The sequence below is a fragment of the Mizuhopecten yessoensis genome, unplaced genomic scaffold (assembly GCF_002113885.1).
Source record: "Mizuhopecten yessoensis strain PY_sf001 unplaced genomic scaffold, ASM211388v2 scaffold10979, whole genome shotgun sequence".
NCBI classification, from domain to species: domain Eukaryota; kingdom Metazoa; phylum Mollusca; class Bivalvia; order Pectinida; family Pectinidae; genus Mizuhopecten; species Mizuhopecten yessoensis.
The window spans coordinates 142581-149305 of record NW_018408817.1 but is presented as its reverse complement, the minus strand read 5'-3'; positions in this window follow the sequence as shown (position 1 = coordinate 149305).

Sequence of the window (6725 nt, the reverse complement as noted above, 5' to 3'; positions counted from 1 at the left end):
TAACGATATTGCTTACATATGGTTTCATATCAATGGGATCATTAAAATAAATAATTAAAGATGTATAGAAAAAATGCATTTTTTTCATCATTTATACTCTCTCTCTATATGACATCACATACAAGAGGTGCAGGAACAAGACTAACCTTTATTAATAGCTCACCTGGTCTTATTTATATAAGATACGTCAAATGTGATACAGGTACATGTAAAACAAAATCGTTAAAGATCTAAATAACCTAGGCAAATTTTTGCATTTAAGTACAAAACGACGAAATAATATTGTTTAACTTAATATAATACTGCATGTTCTGTATGTTATACCCACATACATGTATATTGTGTTTTAATAATCTATGTTATGCATTGTACACTATTGCATCAACTGTAATTTGTGTTATACATTGTGTTATCTTGTACATATGTATGTCTACTCTCCGATGTGTTGTAAACATAAGGAAATAAAGAATCTGAATCTGAAAACAATCTTTATATCAAGCCCAAGTTAGACCGGGCCCCTCTCCTCACAGTGTTATCACGCACTGGTCGTTTGGGTCATGGATTCTTTCTTTCAACCACAATTAGTATACTGATCGGCCATAATGAAAGGAGCTGGCATTGGAAACATATTTGTGCGTCCCTATGGCAACGCTTTAGACTCAAACCTCAATTAGCTGGTTAAATAAACTTTGTTTCATTCCACATTAAGTTGCATGACACCACATAACACACAAAGTACAGAGGAATGGGATCCGGAAACAAGTGGAAATAACTTATATAAATCCGTTTCCGAGAATTTATCTCGTTAAATTAAGACATGATGGCATAGTTACTGAATTCTATGGAATGAAATATAAACATTTAAAACAGTAACTTACTTTTAGCTGGTTATATCCCGGTAGCATTTTAACGATCCCTGTACCAAAGCAACGATCTCTTACCACCTACGGTTGCTTTTAATCATCCCTATCCACTTAGAAACAGAGATTATTTTGATCGTTCCAAATCATAGACTTTCTTGTACACGCTCTTCTTTTTTACCATCAACGTTACTTTCTTGGAACGGGTTAGACGTGGAAACAAGATCTTCTCCTTCGCCTTTTACTTTTAAATCTGCTATTTCACATCCAGTTAATAAAAAAGCACCATCCTTCTACAGTTTTGGAGAAAGAAAATTTAAGATATTGCATACATACTGAAGGTATAAATGCAGTCCGTTAAATTATGACCTTTTTAGAGTAAATCGGACTGAGAACTCTGAATTTAATGTATTTGTGGAAACCCCTGTGAGAATGCCTACCACTTCTTTTTCATATGTCCTCGTTATAATATACAAAGACGTACTCTTCTTTCAAATATAGATGATTTAAATCTGGATGTTGTCATTGATATACATTTATTGATCATAGGAAATGAAAATCTGTCGGTAGAAGTAAACACTTCAATTTTTAGAAATGTGCAAAAGTACATAAAATCCAGCCAAAGATTTAGGTAATGTGATATGACATTAACTCATCATATTTATATCTGTTGTATTATTTCATTTATTGTATGAAAAATGGTATTCATTGTGATCAAATTATGCTATTTCTCAATGTATGTAAAATTTATTGTGGAGAGGGCCTTTATAATGTTGATATAACTTGTGCCTAATCCGCTTGCTTCATTTATGCAATAAAATATGTTTAAATAATAAAAAAAAATACCAAAGCAAAACACTTCTCATATATGCATTGGAAACTGTTTTTCAAGACTTTAGCTTTGATAAGTCATTTTGAAAAGAAAGGCATACATTACGGGACATTTATTTTTGAAAAAAGAATGGAAATAAAATAAACAAAATATAATCAACAATTGTGTTCGGGGTGCAAAAAAAAAGCGAGAAAGAAATTCGAACCCCGAACCTCAGAAATGTCAGGACTCAATTACAATGCATATTATATCCAAAACGAAACCAAGGGGAGGTCACTGTTGAAAACGACCTAGTGTATTTGTCTGCATATATATACAATTTATACTCAAACGGGAAAAAAACGTGAATTCAAATTTAACGGCTAATAACATATTTTTTTTTTATCAATATGGGAACATTCGCGTATCCGGTTGAAACGGTATGTGTGGTGCAGAAATATTCCGCGATAAGCAGAGCTAAAAACGCACAGTTTCGGAGAATAAAAAACAATGCACCACGAATAATATGCCCGACTTTCATCCGTCCACTGAATTACATAACGTATCTTAAAAACTATCGGGGTTCATGTGACTTGACATTGTTTTAGAAAGAAATAACAAAAAATGGCAATAGTCATCAGTTTAGTTTCGGTCAGGTACGTCTGGACCCCTCAATCTACACGTGCCAACTTTTCCTGAGGTCAGCCTCGGTCCAGATCTGTGCCTGTCGTTTTCTTTACAGGTTCAATCGGTTCAACCGTTTCAACCGGATACGCGAATGTGCCCCTAGGTCTTAGTTTTAGATATAATAGTTTTCTTTGACTATTGGTCTTACTGTCTTCTGTATATATATATATTTTTATATAAAAAGGGCCTTGATTACACCGTCATGAAATGAAGTAATCTAAGTTAACGTTATTTAAGTTAAAATGGTGGCAATTGTGAAGCAGTTCCCTAATATAGCGTGCGTCCTCCACGAACAACTATACAATCTGTAATCCTGCATTGCACATAGTTCATAATGGAATTGCTTGTTCGTATTGAAATGTAATTCCATTCCTCGACAAGTGCGTTGTGGAGATTGTGTTATGGCGATTTCAACCTCTCCTGTCCAGTTCATCCCACGAATCTGGGGTCTATGGATGCCGGTCAACAATGACGATGCTATGTATTGCAAGGAAGTCTCTTCAGTCTCTTGCAACGAATGCCGTTGCATTATCTTGTTAAAGAGTTAGACGATGGCTCCTACCTAAAGGCACATCATATCACCTTGATGGCAGGCAGCCGTAAAATTCGACCTGAAGACTGCTAAAGGAGTTTTCAACCAATTGTGAATTCCTCCACAAATTAACGACCACTATAGGTGTCTTAAGACCACGGGGAATTCTTCCACAAATCAACGACCACTAAATGTTTTTCCAGACCATGGGGAATTCTTCCTCAAATTAACGACCACTAAATGTTTTTCCAGACCACGGGGAATTCTTCCACAAATCAACGACCACTAAATGTTTTTCCAGACCATGGGGAATTCTTCCTCAAATTAACGACCACTAAATGTTTTTCCAGACCACGGGGAATTCTTCCACAAATCAACGACCACTAAATGTTTTTCCAGACCATGGGGAATTCTTCCTCAAATTAACGACCACTAAATGTTTTTCCAGACCACGGGGAATTCTTCCACAAATCAACGACCACTAAATGTTTTTCCAGACCATGGGGAATTCTTCCTCAAATTAACGACCACTAAATGTTTTTCCAGACCACGGGGAATTCTTCCACAAATCAACGACCACTAAATGTTTTTCCAGACCATGGGGAATTCTTCCTCAAATTAACGACCACTAAATGTTTTTCCAGACCACGGGGAATTCTTCCACAAATCAACGACCACTAAATGTTTTTCCAGACCATGGGGAATTCTTCCTCAAATTAACGACCACTAAATGTTTTTCCAGACCACGGGGAATTCTTCCACAAATCAACGACCACTAAATGTTTTTCCAGACCATGGGGAATTCTTCCTCAAATTAACGACCACTAAATGTTTTTCCAGACCACGGGGAATTCTTCCACAAATCAACGACCACTAAATGTTTTTCCAGACCATGGGGAATTCTTCCTCAAATTAACGACCACTAAAAGTGTCTTTAAATCATGAGGAAAACCTTCACAAACCAATCCACTCCTAGATCTCAGATCGGGAGTATGTACCAATTACACCAGTAGATGCGTCAATATGAGTCGTAGACTAATGGTATGACGTCGACAACGGTGAGTTTTATCAGTCATGATTCAATACAAAACTTTCGCCTCGACGCCGGTGCTCACGTTGACGACCACCTGCTCGAAATAATGTGAACCGAGATTCATTTTTGAAGAGCATCGACCTCCGGCAATTAAGAGGAAAACGTCAACCGTCAAACACCTCATACGACGTGCTCGGTGTTGACGTGTTAGTGGAAGACCAACGTACTTTCGATGTGCGTGTTATCTTACCAGTCTGTTTCCCACAGTTTTGGGTTCAATTCAATTAAACGCTTTAATTACCAATGGTATTACGTACTGTTTCAGCGACGGTAACCCCCCCCCCCCCCCCCCCCCCCCCCCCCCCCTAACTACGCAAGCCTATTAACCCGGTCGAGACGTCGTGACGTTACACGTGGTTCTGATCTCGGCTGGTCATCAACTCGCCCCTTGGCTTTGCGACGTGAAACTAACCGACTTACAGTGGATATGTGGACTCACAATAGACACTTATTACGTGATTGTTTTATCACTTATCTGCTAGGAGATGTTCATTTAGAGCTGCAAGAGTTGTTAACGGGCGTAAAAGACCTACTATCGTTTAGATTGGACTGTTTTTCGTTAATGATCAAAGTGTCAGACTTAACATTTCAATAATGTTCGCTACAGTCCTAAACATATATTATAATTCTACGCTGTTAAGAAGCTATAGTGCTGTGTAATATAGCATCGTTTTTACATCATATATATATATTATATTCATTTTGATTTCCTCGATTAACTTTATAAGCAGCACATTTATTTTTGTTATTTTGTCATATTAATTTCTTTACTGGCCTTTTTTTCTAATTCACTACTTGTTATGTATGCGTATGTAACTCTTCAATTATGGAGATAAAAATGAATACGTTAAGTGCTATGGGTCATAAAAATCGAGAAAGCACGTCCTCTATCAGTTTGTTGTAGCCGTGGTATATCTGTAATTGACAGGCGGTCTTAAATTTGATAGTTAAAGTTTGCTACCGATATTTCTTGAAAAGTCTTCATGGAAAACTTCCTAGAGATTATTTTGGGTTCTTGATGCATTGTATATGTGTAGTTTTCAACTCGAGGGACATTTCTGAAGTTTTCATGTTCTTATTTGAACATGTATCATTTTAACCTTGTTAAAAAAATTTTTACTGTTAGAAAGTTTAAAAAGCTAAATACAGATCCTTGTCAAAATTTATGAGAGGGTTCTTCCAGTTCCAGAAATATCACCTGTTCTTTGAACACATCAATACAATAGTTAATAGGTCAGGTGGCAACCTCAACTGATAAATCGATATCAAACACAACAGTTATACGAGTCCTGGTCAAAATTACAATATGATGCATTGATTTTAGAAAAGATCAAACTAACCAACAGAAATCTTCCTATGGTGTGCGTCAAGGTGCCTCTGAGATACTCGTATTTATACAAAATAAAAACTCCACTACAGCGATAGCTACTTATATATAGTCGCATTACAAAACAATCACTGGATTACAGCAATCACAACAGTACCACAATGAGAGGACATAGCAAGTACACAACTCAATTCATTTTATTAACTTTAGGCCTTGCGGCCCATCAGTAAATAAATATGTTTATACAATACACAATAACCGATAGCACAACAAACAGTGCAAAGTGGAGAGTGGAGTTCCTACATGTATATATATTTAATTAAATTCTCAATTTACTTGCTCCCAAAATGTATTTACAAAGTTGACACATAGCAGTTCCTAGGTGTTGTCAACGCACAATAATTGTATGAAAGATGTTTTTTTTCTAGTGATATTTCTTTATATATTGACTTCTTAAATTTTGATAAGTATTACATTAAAACAAAATGGTATTCATCTTCAACTTCATTGACTGAATTACACGGGGTACACTATCTCTGCGATCGAACAACATTTCGATATCCGCTTGTCTCAATTGCTAGGGAATGTGCAGACATTCGTAGCACACTATTGGGGTTCTCAGATTTCTACTTACGAGGTCAAAGGAGGCAAAGAAGGAGAAGAAAAACGGGAGACGAAGAAGAAAGAGAGAAGGAAAACAAACCCGATTTTTCAGCAAGCCGAACACAAGCCATATCACATAATTAAAAGTTCTTTCAGTGTTTGCAATTTGCTAATTGACATGAAAAACCGTTTTCAGAAGTGAGATAAGCCTTTACGAATTATGATTGACGGAGTTATTTCCCTTGTCACAAATCGATGATAACACTCAATGTTTTAATTAACTTTACTTTTAATTATTTCATGTCATCTGCCATATATCGACGTAAGTTATGATGATCTGATATTTCTGAAGATAATGTATATAATGTAACAGTACAGTCCGTCATGAAACGATTTTTCCTGGACAGACAGGCAGACAGACATTCTTTATTTCCTCTTAAATATAAGAGATTACATGGTCTTGTCGTTTTTTAACAACTTCACCAAATTACAGCATAAACACTACATATGTGCATAATACTACAATTCTAACTATATTCTTCAAACTATGTTCAAAAGCTGCTCTGGAGAAGTACTATATGTTCATTTATGTGACCATCCCAGCAAGTTTGTCACTTATAGCAACCATAAGATTGTCCCATTCTCCATCGTCCAAATATATGAACATTTTTCGTCTTCCTCCGGCATATCGTATTGTACATATTTTTCAACGCTTATAAGATTAACTATTTGTCTAGCAAGATATCTCTACTTTTGAATGTTTAACGTCACTATTCACAACTTTTTGCACAGCTTACACATCACATTTTGGA